The sequence below is a fragment of the Peromyscus maniculatus genome, chromosome 19 (genome assembly GCF_049852395.1).
Source record: "Peromyscus maniculatus bairdii isolate BWxNUB_F1_BW_parent chromosome 19, HU_Pman_BW_mat_3.1, whole genome shotgun sequence".
Taxonomy (NCBI): Eukaryota; Metazoa; Chordata; class Mammalia; order Rodentia; family Cricetidae; genus Peromyscus; species Peromyscus maniculatus.
In genome coordinates, this window is record NC_134870.1 from 47,117,215 (window position 1) to 47,135,551 (window position 18,337).

At 38.4% G+C, this 18,337-nt stretch overlaps 1 long non-coding RNA gene across 1 annotated transcript in view; it reads right to left on the reverse strand.

Annotated features, from left to right (window-relative positions):
- Positions 1 to 686: 686 nt before the first annotated feature.
- Positions 687 to 18,337, reverse strand: part of LOC121824045 (uncharacterized) — a 96,791-nt gene continuing 79,140 nt past the window's right edge. Inside the window, exons 3-4 of the long non-coding RNA XR_006065786.2 lie at positions 4,079 to 4,162; positions 687 to 3,189 (exon numbers count right to left, since the gene is read on the reverse strand). This is a non-coding gene — a long non-coding RNA (uncharacterized LOC121824045). The remainder of the gene's footprint in view (positions 3,190 to 4,078; positions 4,163 to 18,337) is intronic.

Here is an 18,337-nt window from a genome sequence, read left to right on the forward strand (position 1 = left end):
ACATCAGAAACCTGCTTTCCCAGCACACATCCTGAACTTTCACTGTTGGTGATCGCTGCACTCGGTGGTGTACTGCTTAATACTTCCCAGCTGGCTCTTGCAGTCCAGTACGGGCCCGCTGACACACACCAGTTTCTAAAGAACAAAAGCATTCAGCTTTCATTCCTTTCCTCCAGTTTGCTATTATTGAAAAAGCCAAGGTCTCTCGGTAATGTATTCAACAAGAATATTTCAGGCTTTGGTGACCAATAAACTGTAAATTAGTTATAAATAAGTAATAATGTCCAACAACAAAGTTAAACAGTGGCCCTCAAATTTAAATCCTCTCATCAACCCAGGGGAGTGAGTCCGAGTTTAGCATGCAGCCTCTCCAAATCTGCTGTTCACATCATGTTAGACTTAACACTCGGCCTGCTTCTCCCACTCCAGGCCAGTTAAAGAATCCACGCAGAGTGTGCCCAATGGCCTAACATATACGGACCACACAAAACATTCACTCTATCAGCCATCTGTATTCTTCCTGAAAAAAAAAAAAAAGATATTCACAGTAGCAAACATCCTAAGGTATATGTAAGATTGAAGTCACTTCTAGAGTTATTTGTAGTGGCACTTGAAGTTTATTTTCAAAAGTACAGGTACATTTAATTTAAAATTAATAAAACCATTCTTATTAGTCATTAAAATTTACATATAATTGGATATGTTTAGAAGTTATGCAATGGACTCATATAGAACTTACAGCAATTAAGTCTTGACTAATGAAATTTCAAATAATCACTTATAAAAATTTATTATTGAATTTGAGGCCTGCTATTTTTAAATCAATCTGTAATTTGTATTTACTAGAGACCACACAGGAAATTATATGTTTTGTGGGTATTTAAATGAATAGAACTGATTTTAGAAATGGATGGCAAAAGATGGGCCTTCTGCTCAGAGACAGCGTTCTGCTGCAAGGAAGCCACAATGTAATTAGGAGACTGTGCTGACACGGAGGTCATTAGTGATGGCGAGGGAGTCGCCTCCCTATCCCGAAACCACTGATTGTAAATGGCAGGCCGAGCCCAGGGTTGTCAAAGAGACCAGCGTATAATTGGTAGCACTCATAATATCTGGATGATTTAATTTGATCGGCAAGTAATTTATAGGATTTTTTTTTCTTCCTCTGTGATTTTTCAAGAGAAGAAGCAACTTTTCGTTTTTTAAAAAAACCATTGGTCATTGAAATAGATAAACCACCAATTCCTAAAAATACAATGGTTATCTTATCTATAGTTTTCTCCAGATGCATAACGTGCCTGAAGCATGACTGGGATAGGTTTACTAAAGATTTCTTTATAGAAATGAGCAAAGCGAGGAAATGGTACAAATCATCTTGAGGATAATTCAAAATTTGCTAAGAGTATGGGTGTTTCTGCTGGATGCCCTTCACCTTCCTCTACAGGACTTCTGTAACTTGGAACTCCATCTTCCTATTATACTGCAGTGAACCCTGCCTCTGTCACCAGATGCTTTTAATTTACCTGCTAGTCAGGACCAGGAACAGCAGACACTGCGTGAACACCAAGGAAGGAAAAGACCTCCTTATTCGGGTATAGCATTCAGCGGTGACCATCAGAGCTCAACCTTAAGACACTATGCCCATTTCTGTAAGAAGCTCCTATTTGATACTATAGTTGATCATCTGTTATACAGACTGAACTAAAGCAAGATTCTCAGTTGTTCTTTGTCTAGGAGAAGTCTTTAAGTGTAGAAGATTCTCTCTCTCCCACATACTTTCTGTTCCTCCTCCTCCCTCCACTTTACCTCCCCTCCTTTTCTGTATTTCTGTTACTTTGGGGTTTTTTTTGTTTGTTTGTTTGTTTGTTTTTGTTTTTGTTTTTAAGCCAAGAGAACAGTGGAAACCTCTTAAATGCAAACTCATATCTTTTGCACTAAATTTTTCTCTTCCTTCCCAAAGGTAAAACAACCACAAACTGAACATTGAGGAGCCTGTCACCTAAACATAAGACTAATATGACACAAAGAAACAGTAGCAGTTAACTATGAAAGGCGTATTATTTTTCTAGCATTGTTTTTACTATCTATCACTAACCCTCACCATATGGAAGTGCAAGTCCTGCTTCAACAATTTTCTCAAGATAACCTAGACAATAGGGAGCACAACCGAGAATCTGAATCCAAGTCTGGGAACACAGCAAGATTTCTTAGCCTTGGCCCTACTGACAATTTGAACCAAATTATTTTTGGTGGTGGAGGCTATTCTGTGCTATTACAACTACATGTTAACAGCACCCACCTGCCAACTGAGATCATCAAAATCGTCTCCTGGCATCGCTAAATGTCACTAAGGTAAATCTCACTCACCAGCATTTAGGTTTTCTGATTGCCCTCCTTCTCTAATACCGGGCATCTGTTCCCTTGCTTATGTTTCCTGACATGTAGCTAGCCATACCAAGCAGTAAAATAACCTGACCTCTTTATAAGATCCCCAGTCTGATGACTGCTATTAGCAGATAAATTTGCTTCATCTTTGATACTGAGTGACAGAGTTACAGTGTCAAGTACATCAGTTCATAGTAATATCCATCTTGACATCTAACTGAAACTTGACCACAGTCAACGCATGGCTGCCTCCTCGAAACACGAGCACATCTTTAGAGTGGAATCACATTTTGGGGGGGGGGGAGTAAATAAACTTTGCATGTTACCTTTCAATGTCAGGGAAACTTTTCTTTCTGATCGTGATAATGTAAATACAGCTGATGTGGATTTACATTAAATAAAACCCTCTAGAAACACAAAGCATATACAGCAACTTTTCTCAGAAAATGGACAACAGTACAAAACTGACTCAGACTGCTGCCCTGCTACCCTGCAAGATGTCTTGGCTGTGCACATAAAGGTTAGGGCAAGCACAGGGTGGTAGAGAGCTGAGACCTAAGTGGCTAGTTCAGGTCTGCGGAGACAGCTAGGTGTGTGTAGCAGAACAGAGAGGAAAAGAGAGGGGAAAGCTGGAATCAAAGGTCGCAGAAGTCCATGTGAGGGTTGCATCTGGTCCATGGCTGACAGCTGAGTTGTGAGCATGAACAATAAACTTCATGTTGTCCTCAATCCAGCTGCTTCTGGGGAGTAGGGTGGAATGGAGACTCTGGTGAGGCAGTTGCCTGAAATGACAGTGTTCTCGACCTGCCAAGGAGCAAAAACATCACAGTGCAACATCCGTCGTGCAGCTGAGACCCCAAAAGGCCACATCTTACAACTTTGGACTATGACTTTATTCACAGACCAAGATTAGGGATTTGAGACAAAACTAAAATAAAACTGAAACTAGGGCATGAGACTGAGAGGACTCACTATCCCTGTCTACTCCCTCCCCAAGAAAAGAAGAAAAGTAATAATCATTAGTGGACAACACAGTCATCTGGAGAAGGAAAGGAAATCTTAAATGCATAAATCTCTATCAAGAATATTCAAACTGCAAAAATAAAAACTGGACAGAACTAAGGTATCAGACAAATGGAAAGCACATGATATCTTAAAAATTAGTACATAATAAATCGCACAGAATTTTGACAGTTACACTACCCACTGTGTGTCTCACACACAATGTAGGAAACATATTCACTATCACACATATTTCTGCAGACTCTTTTCCAATCAAATAATTTTCCCAATTCCACGTAAACATTTGTTTTTTTTAAATCATACATTAGCATTGTTTCATACTTAATGAATTGAATCATCTAACACATACTTTTTTGCCCCATGTTTAAATGTTCTAAGAATGATTTTTTTTTTTTTTTTTTTTTTAAGATTCAAGCATCTTGGGGCTAGACAGATGTCTTAGCAGTTAAGAGCACTTGCTGCTCTACAGAGGACCAGCTCACTTCCAAGTACTCACACGGTAATTTACAATCATCCACAACTCCAGTTCCAGGGGATTTGAGAACATATTCTGACCTTTATGGGCACCAGGCAAGTGCATAACTTGCATAAATGCAGGCAAAACACTCATATGCATAAAATAATTAAGCAAGCAAAAATATTCACGCATTTTGTTGCACATCATCCTTACCTCATTGCTGTATGTTTCTGCCTATGTGAACAGGAGCTTGTCTGATATATGTTGATTGCTATTTGGGTCGTATCCAGTTTTTGCCTATAATGAACAAACAAAGCTGTTGGCTACTGCTTTTTCATATGCAGCATTTATTGAGATATGTTCCTCTATTGCTAATCTTCAGGACAGTTTTCACAAAGGAATGTTTCTCTTAGTCGAAGTCCCTTTCTCTATCAATTGTGTTTTTTCTGCCCTAAATGTAACTGTGTGTGGAATAATACTTACTGATTTGCATATTTTGAGTTAACTCTCCATCCTTAGAATGAAACCCACTTGGCCATGGTGTATCATCTTCTTGGTGTGTTCTTGAATTTGGTTTGCAGGAATTCCATTGAAAAGTTTTGTATTTATGTTCACTGAGGAAATAGATCTGTAATATTCTTTTTCCTTGTGTCCTTACAGATTTTTTTCTGTATGGGGCAATGCTGACCTCAGAGTAAGGTTTCGACACTGCAGCACCCTTTTAATTTTATGGAGCAGTTTGAAGAGCGGCAGTGTTTGCTCGTGTTTAAAGGTTTCATGGTACTTGGCAGTGATCCCACTTAGTCCTGAACTTGGGGAGAAATTTTATAATTGTTTCAGCCTTGCTGGTTGCTATGGATCTGTTTAAGTTGTTTACATCTTCTTGATTTCATTTTGGTAGGTCACGTGTGTCTAGGAAAATTGCATTTGTAACTTATACTATCCATTTCTTTATCTACATTTTCAGTTTTTTTAGAAGGTAAGTCTGCAAAGCACTCCCTTATTATTCCCTGTATTTCAGCATCATCTGTAGTAAACTCTCTCTCTCCCCCTTTTTTTTCATCTCTAATTTTATTAATTTGGATGTATTCTCTTTGTTCTGAATAGCATAGCTAGGAGTTTGTCAATTATCTTTATTTCGTTTTAAAGAAACAACTCTTTGTTTGAAAGAACTGAATGTATTGTTCCTTTGGGCTCTTTTTCAAGTGTCTACTCTGACCATTATTATTTCTTGCAATATGCTGTTTTGAGATTTGGATTGGTCTTCTCTCAATAGGCCCTTGAGATACATCATTAGGTAATTGACTTGAAATCTTTCTGGTTTTTATTGGATGCACTCACAGCTATGAACTTTCCTCTTAGAATCTCTTTAGCTGAATCTCAAAAGTTGTGTTTTCATTTTCATTTGACTATAAGAAATTAATAATTTCCATACTAATTTATCTAATTCAAGAGTATGCTATTTAGTACCTGTGTACTTTGTAGTTTCTGTGATTTCTCTTGCTACTGATTTCTAATTTTATGCCACCATGATCTGATAAAAATACAAGGGGTTATTTTAATTATTTTGCATTTGAGTGAGACCTGATTTGTGCCTAAGACTGATCTAATTTATAGAAGGCTCTTTGGGATGCTAAGAAGAATATGCATTCTGTTACTACTGGATGGAATGCTCTGTATGTATCTAAGTCCATTTGATCTATGATGTAGTTTAATGCTGAGGTTTCATTGTTAATAGACATAAGAGTGGGATAGAGAAATCACCTACTATGGTTATCTATTAGTGTCCTCTTATGTTTATAAGTGTACATTTTACAAGAGAAATTAGAAGCCTCAATGTTTGGTGCACATATACTTATAACTGTTATATTTTCCTTAAGGAATTGTTCCTTTTTTAATATGGAATGATTTTATCTTTTCTGGCAACTACTGATTTAACATTTACTTTGTCAGTATTTGAATGGATACAACCAACTCAGTTTCTGCTCCCTTGGGCCCTTGATAATTTGACAGTCAGTCTATGGGTGTCTTTGCTAATGAAGTGTGATTCTTGGAGGTGACATAGTTGGATTTAATTGTTGTTGTACACCAATCAGTTAGTCTGCAGATATCTGCATATGTATACTTAAAGTTATTATTGAGAGATATGTATGGATTCTGTAATTGTTTTCTCTTTCTGGTTCATTGGATTATTGTTTGTCTTTCACACCCTCTCCTATTAGTGTCAGGGGTTTATAAGCTAATTGTGTTAGACATAATTAGTTCCTTCCTAGCTTTCATTTGTGACGTTTTTCTTCTCTTGTAGTCTGTTCTCTAGTCTCACAATTGAGGTTATTTGGGATCTTTTTTCTTCTCTGTACTCCTTTTGCATCTTCTACAATGATGGCTTAGGGATCATGGACTGCCTTCATTTACATATGTGTTGAAATGTCCTTATTTACCCATCCATTTTAAAAGATAGCTTTGTTTGGTATAGCATTCTCTATTTCCAGTTACTTTCAGGGATTGAAATATATCATTCCATGATACCAAAGCTTTGAGGGTTGTTGATGAATGAGATGATGTATTCTGATGTTTCTGCCTTTGTGGGTTGGCATATTCCCTTACATAACTTCATATTGTTTCATTGCTTTGAGTTTTTGACATCTTGACTATAAATATGCCATAGGGAGGTTCTTTGCTACTCTTGTCTGTTTGGAGTTCTAAATGCCTTCTGTGTTTGAATGTCTGTTTCTTTTTCTAGGTTTGGAGGAATGCTTTACCTACACTTTTGGTAGTTATCTCAGCCCCTTCTTCTCTCCTGTGAATTCTTAGGTTTGGTGTGTTGATCATATCCAGAGTTCTTGCACCCTGAGGTTTTGCAAATTTTTTTCGCCATTGGTGTCTAAAGGCAGCATTTCATCAGCCTTGTGCTCCATCCTCAATACTCTTTCCTCTACTTGGCTAATTGTACTGATCATGCATCTCACCATGTTTACTTGATTTCATTTTTTAATTTTGACTTTATATATTGCACATAGAGGTGTAGGGAAGTTGGGGCAGCAAGCACGCCCTTGTGCGCCTGTGGAGGTCAGCAAACTGTTTGCAAGTCACTCCTTCCACTGCGAGTGCCAGGGGCTGAACACAGCTGATCTTTTTTGGTGGCAAGTGTCTTCATCTGTAGAGCCATCTCCAAGCCCTTCCATGATTTTTCTATTTCTAATATTGCTGTTCATTTTTGAAATTCCAGTTTTCTGGCTGATTTTTCTTCTATGATGTCAATTTTTCTCAACCCTGTTGCTTATTTTCTCACCTTTTATGCTCATCTTTTCCTATAGGTTGCAAACTTTCCTCTCAAGTTTGAATATATCTGTTTGTTTGTGCGTCTCTTTGAAATCATCATATGATTTTACCTACTTTAGCATTTTTGTGTTTAGTATTTAAGGAAGAAGGATCTTTTGGAAGATTCCTGCTGCTTTCTTGCGGTTTTTTTTTTGGGGGGGGGTGGTCTTTCATATTTTGTTGTGTTTTTTTTCCTGTTTCTTGAATTTCTGTATCATAATTTAAAATGTCTTTGAGGTGTGTGTGTGTGTGTGTGTGTGTGTGTGTGTGTGTGTGTGTGTGTGTGTGTTAAGGGGGAGTAGAGATCATCTCACTACATAGTCCACATTTGAAAGTTCACACCCAGTACTACTCAGAGAGTAAAAAGCAACATACCAAATCACATAAGATGTAGAAATGTACTTAAGATTAGTCACCTACCATAGATACTTCAGCAATGACTATGAAACTGAAAATGCACTACTGTCCAATGTGCTGTGGAGCTGAAAATGTATTTAGGTTAAGTATTAAGAGTAAATAAAAGAGATGAAAGCAGGGAATGACAGGGAAAACTGGATGAGAAGAAGCTAAGCAACCATAAGAAGAGAAGTGGAAAGAAAGTTGTGGACAGAAAGGACAGAGAAAGCGGTCAGAAAAATAAAACTGAGATTAAGTAGAAAACAGATTTCCTGGGTGCTCTAGAGACGACCAGAGGTTAAGAAACTGACTGCTCTCCCAGAGGACCCAGGTTCAGTTCCCACAGGGCAGCTCGCAACTGTCTGTAACTCCAGTTCTGGGGGATCCACGTCCCTCTTATGGCCTCTGCGTGCACCAGGCACCAGTAATGGAAAAGTTCAAAAACAAAAGTAGACAAATGTAAGAAGAGAGATCCAGATTTAAAAACATAGGAGCATTAAAATTAAATAAAGACAAATACCACTAAGTAAAAGGGAAAGGAAGAAACACAAATCAAATGTATTAATGTATGAATAAAAATAAGAAAATAAGAAACAAAAATTAAGTACACTAAAAGTGGGCACATGTCTTCCTATGCGTTTTCTTTGGCACCTGCATGTTGTCAATGTTGAGACCTTGCTCCCCATAACTGCCTCTCTGTGCCTTCCGTCCCCCAAACACTGTGACAGGGCAGAGTGAGGCTCCCGACCTGTGCCTGTTCCCTGATCTCAGACTGGCAAGGTAGTTCAAAATTAACAATGGATTCTCTCCCAAGATGGCCCCCACCGCTGGCTTCTGAGTCATTTAGTGGAAAACAAATGAGATTTATTTCCACAACTGACCTGTTCATCAGAGAAATCACTGTCACTAAAACCCACAAGACTTGTAAGAGAACATGGCTGCTCCTGAGAGCAAGACTACACGACTTTCAAGAGCTTCTCTTCTGGAAGCATTTGCTCCTTCTCCCTACCAGGGAACTCTTGCCAAGAGTTCACTTATTTCTGTTCATTTCTGTCTTTTTCTCTCTCTGCTTTTTCGGTATCCCTTCACTTCATGAATTTCTAAAGCTCTTCTTCCATCTCTCTCTTTGAGAAAAAGTGTGTGTGCGCGCGCACGTGTGTGTGTGTGTGTGTGTGTGTAAAGCCTGACTTTCTCCTTTACCACCTTATACTAAAACAGCAGTTCTCGACCATCCTAATGCTATGACCTTTTAATACAGTTCCTCATGTTGTGATGATTCCCGACCAGAAAATTATTTTCATTGCTACTTCACAACTGTAATTTTGCTGTTATGAATCATTATGGAATTTTTTTTGGAGCCAGAGGGTTGCCAAGAGGTTGCAACCCACAGGTTGAGAACCACTGCTCTAGAACATCATCTTACCCAGAACTCTAAAGCATAAATATTAAAACAATTGATGCACTTAACATTGTTAGCAATAGTACATGACTGAGAAACAGTAACTGAAAAACACAATGAGATACTGTAACACATGCAGAAGAATAGCAAAAAAAGGGCTAACAGCGCCAACTACTGACAAGGACTGAAGATAATAAGAATTGTTATGTGTCACTGGTGGAAGACTAAAATGGAGTAACCATTTTAGAAAATGGTTTGGAAGTGTTTGATACAGTTAGACAGATGCTGATGAGCCAGAAATTGCAGATATTAAAAATAAAAATCTATTTCTACCAGAAGATGTCTTCAAGAACCAGCATAGAGACATCTTCCTTCTATGCCCAAAGCTTGAAACTATGCCACCATCACCAAAAGGAAGGTGGATCTACAAACTGCTGGATATTTATATCAGGAAATAGTGGTCATCAATAGTGAAAGTGGATTAAGTATACAAATAACATCATAAAGAAGTAAAAACCAAAATGGTATGCTAACCAAAGAGAAGCCACATATAAGAGCCTATGCTTCTTGAATCCATTTCTGTACCTTTGAAGAACAAGGAAAAAATTAATGTATAATGGGGAATATTAGAAATCCACTGGTTTGAGAAACTACAGAAAAGCAAAAGAAAACCTGGGGTGGTGGGAATTGTTTTCTATTTTGATAGAACTCATAAAATTCATCATTAAGATTTATTTTACCACAGCTAGGGATCTATCTCAGGGGTGGAACACCTATCCGGCATAAGAAAACACTCTCACTTCTAACCTCAACACTGCCCCCCCCCAAAAAAAAAACAGTGCATAGGTAGATTTCACTAATAAAAAAAAAAACACACACGAACTCAGGATAGCAGTTATCCAGACACAGACCTGTGACTTGACAAAGGCCACTGGAGTACTGATGAGGTCTTGTATCTCGACCTGGGTTCTGGGCGTGCTGATGGGACTGCTTTACGGGTTATCATCTACACTGACGCTATGTGCATTTATTCAAATGGCGGTGCATTAGCATAATTAGCTTTTTTTTTTAATTTTGACTCGGGGAGCCACAAAGGTCTCTCATGAATTCCTAAGCAGACATTCACGTACTGTGTTACCCACAGACATAATGGATGACAGGGAGCTGTTCACCACACCCCCTGACGGTGCAGAGCCATCTCCAAGCAGAGAAGCTTTACCCTGTTCCTGTGACGGCATGCTTTGACTGGAGCATTCACAGAGAATAAATCATTTCAACTGAACCTGTCCGGTTGCTTTGTGATTAAAGATGACAAGGAAGCACCGGCAAGCATCGCTGGAGAAATCACGGCAATGCTCCTCTGTCACATTATAATACAGTGGGACTGGCGATCACCTGGGAGTGTCACATTTGTAATTTCAGGAAATCAGACGCTGTTTATGGGATAGCATCCACCTGCATCTCTTTAACTTGTCTTTTTAATCCACCGCCTGTTTGTATCTATTCAAACCTGAAGCACTGCATGTTATTAAATGCCATACGCATAAGTTCAGTGTGACCGTAAAGGATCAGAAGCTAAATGGAAATTTTCAGTATCTTGGGTCGGAGATCCTATTTTAACAATACTCAGATGGCCTTGGAGACATAACTTAAGCATTTTGACAGATATGCCAAGATTTTGCTGCATATATAGGCCTTACTCCTGAGAAAGCTATCACCCAGTTGAAAGGCAGCAAATTAAAGTATGTGTCAGTGAAGGCCCTTCAGTTGCAATCCACGGAAACTCGCTCTGGCTAGCCTAAGCAAATAAATAATTGCTCCACATTGATCTTGGAACAGTTTACTGGATTTACTGGAAGAAGGGCACAGAACACAAGACTGGAGCTGCTGGAAGTGTGAGGTGATGCTGGCTTGGCCTCACCTCACAGGTTTGTGGATCAGTTTTTTTCTAGTCATTGCTTCGGGAAGTGAAGACAGGTATAAAGGGACAGCACATTCCCTACGGGAGCTTGGCTAACTCATGGGACGCCTCCTGATACCAAGGGGCACAGAAATCTCAAGTGTGAAGCAGCTGGACACTCACGTTGTAACCAGCGGGACATGAGTCGGTGGTGGAGTAATGACCCTGTCCTGCCCTAAACAAGATAGAATCTGGTCCCTCGAAAGATCAAAGCCTTAGGACAGAACTGAGCTGGAGAATGCCATCCTAGGTAGGCTTTCCTCCTGTCCTTACTGTGGACCATGCTTTTGTTGTTTGAAACCCACTCCCAAAGTAAACATCCTACCCACAATTCCTTGAACCGAGCTCTATCTACTTTTAGGGAAAAGTTCTGTACAGGGTCCTTAGCAGCCAGCACGGGCGAACTGCAAAGCCCCTGAAGCACAGTTCAAATCCTAGGGTGGAACATGGGGTCTGGGACCTGTCTTGGCCTGGGCTCACCTCTGTGTGGTAGAGGATGAGGACCTGATGAGTGTTATTTTCTTAGACTTCTATAATTTTTTTTTACATTTTTTTCATTGAAAATAGACTTTTTTTTTCTCACATAATATATCCTGATTACGGTTTCTTCTTCCTCTTCTCCTCCCAGTCACCCCCACCACCTCTCCTCCCATCTGGATCCACTCCCTTTCAGTCTCATCATTAGGAAACAGACAGGCTTCTGAAGGATAATAATAAAACAAAATGTAATGAGATAAAAAACAAAAACTAACACAACAGAATTGGACAAAGCAAATGAGCAGAAGGAAAAGAGCCCAAGAGAAGGCACAAGAGTCAGAGGCCCACTCATTCCCACACAGGAATCCCACAAAAACATTAAACTTGAAATCCATAATATCCATGCAGAGGACCTGATACAGACCTGTGCATGCTGCCTCAGTTTCCATGAGTTCTTATGAGGTTTAACTGTGTTGATGTAGAGAGCCTTGTTTTCATGGTTTCCTCCATCCCCTCTGACTCTTAAATTCTTTTCCATCTTCTCTTCTACAGGGTTCCCTGAACCCTGAGAGGAGGAATTGGATGGAATTTGATGGAGATGTCTCCTTTAGGGCTGAGTGTTCCAAGGTCTCTCGCTCTCTGTGTAATGTCTGACTATGGGTCTCCATATTACTATCTGCTGTGGGAGGAAGCTTCTCTGATGATGGCTGAAGAAGACATTGCTCTGTGAGTAAAGTAGAATATCATGAGGAGTCATTTTCTCACTCTGTGTAATTTTTGTTTCTTTTTTTTTTTTCTTCTTCCTCTTCCTCCAATTCTTCTTCTCTTTTTATACCATTATTATCTGGTTTTACCCTAGGTCTCTAGGCTATTTAGTCTCTGGTTCTTGGTCACCCAAGCAGTGTCAAGTATGGGTTCCATCTTGTGGAGTGGGTCTTAAGTCAAATCAAATATTGGTTAGTTACACCCACAACCTTTGTGCCAGCATTGCACTAGCAGATCTTCCAGGCAGGACACCCTTGTGGATCAAAGGGCTTGTGGCTGGGTTGGTGTTTACAATTCTCCTTTGGCAGTATGCAGAGTACCTTTCTGTACCAAAGATGCTAGCATGTAGGGATGAATTCTAATTCTAAGGAAGGGAGGGAGGGAGGGAGGGAGGGAGGGAAAGAGAGAGAGAAAAAAAAGAAAGAAAGAGAGAGAGAGAGAGAGAGAGAGAGAGAGAGAGAGAGAAAGAAAGAAAGAAAGAAAGAAAGAAAGAAAGAAAGAAAGAAAGAAAGAAAGAAAGAAAGAAAGAAAGAAAGAAAGAAAGAAAGAAAGAAAGAAGAAAAGGACGGGAGGGAGGGAAGGAGAGAGGAAGGAAATAATTTTTATATATTTGTGTGTACAAAGGATTGTATTATGAGCCCAAGAAGCCTACTTAAGTAAAGTGAGATAAAAATTATAAGCCTAAATTAACAAATTTATGACATCATATTTATATATTTCTTAGTTTATAAAATGTTTGAAATTATGATTTGCTTTCATTTTGGGTAATTAATTTAAAATGAATTATAAGTGTGAAGATAGTTAAGTTAAAGCTTCACATCCCACTCATTCCTTTAAAAAGATTGACATAACCTCAACACCAGAGGAGTCACAACTTCTACATAGATGCTGCAAGAAGAACATTCCACTCCAATCATACTAATTACAACTAAATATCCAGGTCAGAATATAAAAGCTAAGTGCTGATTGTTATTATCAAAAGAGCATAAATGATAGAGGGGAAAAAAACCTGAAGACTGACTAGGGACCTCTAGTCTAAAGACAATTGTGTGTAAGGATGTCTCAGCCAACAACAGATCAGATACACAATGGTCTCCCATAAGATTATTATTACCTGACAAATCCCTCTCATCTAGTGACACTGCGGCCATTGGAACATCATCATTCAATGACTGAATGTCAGCAATGCCAGAGCAAATCTCTGCCAGCCTACAGAGTGCACATAATTACATGCTGCATACACAGCACAACAATAAATAACTACACCATTGGTTTATGTATTTGTAATGCTAGACTTTTTGCCATTATTTCAGATTGGACTGCTGCTTATATTTGTTAACTGTGTACTGCAAAACAGTACATTGTGTTGCACCAACAGCAGCTTCATACATCTCCTGTTTACTTTTCTTGATGGCTTCGGGAGACCACTTCAAGTTGTTGGCTCACACCCTGCAGTCTGTGGAAGTATCTGCCATGGCATACACACAAGGACAGAATTGCTTAGCAAGGCATCTCTCAGAATACATTCCTATTGTTACGTGATATGTAACTGTCTTTGAAGACAATAACTGAAAAAATTCCCTAGTTAGCTAAATAAAATATAAATCTTCAGGAAAAAAAATAAACCATTTCAAATGAAATAAACACAAAGAAATGCATGCTCTGCTGTGTCATAACCAAAAATCTGAAGATGGAAAATTTAGAAAACAGTCTTCAAAACAGAACAGAAGCAGCATGTCATTGACAAGCCGTAACAATTCAGATTCCGAAGGCTTTCTCACTCAAAATGATGTTTCACAAGAAGAAATGAAGTGATCCTGTACTTGACTTCACTTGGTACCTTACCATCGGGCTGCAGGCACAGTGAACAGCATCGGTCTTAGGGCTGCTCTACTTTGACAGGTGTTATCTCTTGCTTCTTTTTCTATTATTTCTAACATTTTCTGTGTTTATCTGGATGTTACAAACATTTGTAACCCATTTACAAACATATGACATCCAGACTGACTATATTCTAAAATTTCCCACACACCTGAAATGCAATAACAGAGTCATAGGTCCCCAAAAGTATCCCCTGCGAACACCCTTGCAATTAATGTTAAACTTACATAAACTCCTACATTCCAGGTCTATGGCTCATTTAATAGACACCTGTTTAGAGACCAGAATATAATTCAAATCCTGTTCACATCAGGGTGACTGGCAAGCCATGCTTCCTTGTGTTGACTTTCAGTAGAAATGTCTCTTGGATTTTCATACATATTTACTATATTACTTAGGAGTATTAGATCATTCTCTGGATAAGAAGAGCAAGTACGGCAGCAGGAACATAGACATATGCTGTGAAATATTTTGCATGGAGATAAAACAGGAAGGTTCTATATATAAAAGAGAAGAAAGACCACACAACCATCAAAGATTCACAAAGCACCCAAGAGTTTCTGTTTCCTGATCTGAAGGAGCTCAGCTCTTCCCATTTTGTGGCACCCACCCCTTTCCTACTGTAACAACTGCCCCTGCTCACTCGTGTATCTGAATTAGAGCATAAACTGGAAGACACACGTCTACATCAGGTTACGTTTTGTCCATGATTGAAGTGATGAGTATGAGAAAGTTGTATTGTGAGTAGAGTAATGATTTCCAGAGTTCGGGTATGGCACAGTTGCCTTGGAAAAGGCCGGCATCTGGAACTGCCCCACCACCAAGAAACTGACTCAGTAGTTCAGAGATGTATTTTAAAATGTGCATCTTTATGGTTAGTAGGCTCCTGGCCACACATTGGTCCTCATTCCAACAGCATTTTCAGTAGACAGTGATTGTGTATATCCAAGGGCATAAAGGGCATATCCCTCTGTACTGACTTGCATAATTGTTTGAGATTTGTTTTGTCTTAATCACTCATATGTCTACTTTTATTAAATAGTTCTTTATTCCTTTCCTCATTTTTCCTATTGGATTATTGTCTCTTAGGGATTAGTAACTTTTTTATTATTATACTATTGAAAATACCTTCTCTGGCTTGTTGCTTACCTTTGTACTTTTTATTTTATGATGCAATGAGGTCTGGGGGGATTTTTTGCCTTAAATGTGTTGTTCTTTTATTTTACAGTTTACAACTTATATAGTATGAATTTCTTTATAGAGATGTCATAAATCTAAAATGAATAAATAAATAAAATGTACATTTTTACAAAAGTCTTTGCTACTCTGACATAAGTTCTCCACCAATAGTACACTGAAAATTATTAAGCTGGGGAACATAGACAGTCTATCATTGTGAAATAAATTAAAATGGACTTCCCAGGAGCCTGAAAGGCCCGGAGACATGCAGATACAGTTCTTTGATAGTGCGTGGTATGATGGCAGTGGGTTGTGGTGAAGAATTTATTGCTATATGTATGAGAAAGACATGGGACGAAGACAGGAAGAGAGACGTCTCTGCAGAGTTGGAACGTATCTTTTTCAGTCCTGGGTGTCATTACTGCATGTGCGCCAGAGACAAGGAGGAGGAAGTCAGAGCTGTCACTTAGTTCCTGAAGCAAGTGTCACAATTTGTCACCCCAGGCATTCAGCACTATGCTTCTTGTCTGACTTATTTCATGATAATTTGTTCTTTCAATGAGCATTTATTACATTCCTATTGTTGAGTTTAACTGAACTGAAAATTTAAATTAATACTCAATTTGTTTTAAATTAAGTATTACTTTTATACAATTTTATGTTATTGAAAAGGCTTCAAATCATTAGGGATTTTTAAGTTGAAGGCTTAGAAAAAAAGCAAAAAGGCACATTTAAATTGAACAATTGCTTTCTGAGTAAACTCATCGTAACTGACATGAGCAGGTTACTTAATCTTTTCTTCTTGGGTTTAACTTTAAAAATGAAAATTTTGTGCAGTGCTCTCCAGCGCTGCTACTACTATATAATACTAGATTTCAGTCTACTGATGTCAACTAAAAGTCCCTGAAGAAGTCACACCTGTGACTGCAGACTTACTAACTAGAACTTGGTGAATATGAGGAGCCACAGATGAAGAGCCAAAATTACCTTGGGCTGTCTTTGCTCTCCTTAACAGTCATTTAACACTGGCCTCTGTGGCTAACACTCTGTGATTATCAAGTAAATCCTTTGGAGTATGTGAATTTAGCAGACCGCTAAGTTCTACCCACCCCCCAATAACTAAGGATGATTAAGCCAGCATCAGTAGTCTAGGACATGCTTCCTAGCTTTGCTATAATCCGCCTACCTGATGCCCCCAACCTTGTATTTAATAATGCATTGGGTTTTCCTGTTGTGTTTTATGAGAATTTTTGTGGGTTTTTCTTTTTTTAACTTGCTTTTGTTCTGTGACTAATAAATATCTTATTCCCTTTGGAGCAGGAACTCTGTTTCATATTGATACTTATTTATACACACTAGGCCCCAGCCTCAACATAAAGTCATCAGTTTAAATACTCAGGGTTTAATTTCTGGAACACATACTCAACAGGTTGGAATTTGTAATATTATCTTCAATAAAAATGCATCAATTAATTAGAATTCTTTTATCAACCTTTAAATTATGCTTGCTATGCCATTAAATCTATGAGCAATTTGGATTCAAATCCAAGTTTTCTCAGGTCATTGCCATTCAAAGAATTCCTCAGCTAATCCAAAGTACTATAATCATTTATATGCTAAATAAAGGCAATTGTCTTCTTGCATGGGCCTTATTTTCCCAAATTTTGAACAGTAGCTTACAAAGAATAGCTAACTTAATGATGAAACTGTATTCCTGACCTTACACATTACCTCAAAGAAACAATAGCTGAGTCCAGTACTAAAAGGATATTAAAATATAATAAAAATATCAAGAAAGGTATGTGTGTGCTGATCCAGGCTTGACTTATGTAGATTATATAAGATAGAGGACTTTGATTTTCCATCCAATAGACTATACAAGAATCAGGAGGGGTAAAATGTGTACCTATAACTAACACTGTACTGAGCCCGATACAAGCAGTTATTTTAAAACTCGCAATCTCATCTAGTCTACTATACTTTGTCAGTGTGGGTTCTTGCTGAATAAGACAAAGGGAACAAATCGCCACCAGGAAATAGTAACTTCCTATCTTACAGAACCATTCAAAGACAATTACATGTAGACTAAAAGAATCGCCTGTCAAGTTTGGTCTGCACTTTTTTCTGAGTTTCCTGCTCTTTACCTTCTCATAAAAGCTGCAAAAATATCAAAATCCTTTCAAGTTCTTTACTACATGAGTGCAAATCATGTTGCTAACCTCACCATTGCCTGTGAGATGATCTCATTTCCCTCAGTGTCAGAACTAGACCCTATCAGAGAGAGTGTTTGTCTTTATAAATCTCCGAAAGCCTTAATTCAGAACCTTTACTAAAGGATTTTTAGTAATGTGTGTGTAAAAAAAACTTCATGTTTTAAAAATAAGTTCAGGCACTTAGGTTTTCAACTACGTAAAAATCTGTAAACCTAGACCCAAATCCTAGAATACTCCTTTTAAAATTATATTCCACAGGAAACTACAGTAAAGGTGTTTACAAGAAAAAGCATAAGAATGATATATGACAGGCTTACCTCTTACAAAAATTTCATTTAAAGGGGTCATTTCCCACAGTTCCCCAACAGGTGCAACATTTGATCATTTTATCAAATATTTCAAAACACAAAACCAGGCTAATGAAAAAATGAGGCCATTATTAATTCCAAGATAAACATGACTTTAAATAATAAAATGAAATTATTCATCGGTATTTTGCATCCTGTGCTGGCTAATTTTATGTCAACTTGACACAAGCTAGAATTGTCTAAAAGGAGGGAATCTCAATTGAGAAAATGCCTCCATAAGACCTGGCTCTAAGGTATTTTTCTTAATTAATGATTGATGGAAGAGAGCCCATCCCATTGTGGGTGGTGCCATCCTTGGTGCTCCTGGGTTCTGTAAGAAAGCAGATGAGCAAGCCATGATGAGCAAGCCAGTAAGCGAAGCAGCAGTCTTCCATGGCTTCTGCATCAGCTCCTGTCTCCGGGTTCCTGCCTTGTTTGAGTTCCTGCCCTCACTGCTTTTGATGAAGAACTGTTACATGTGCGTGAAATAACCACTTTTCTCCCCAAGTTGGTTTTGGTCATGATGTTTCATCA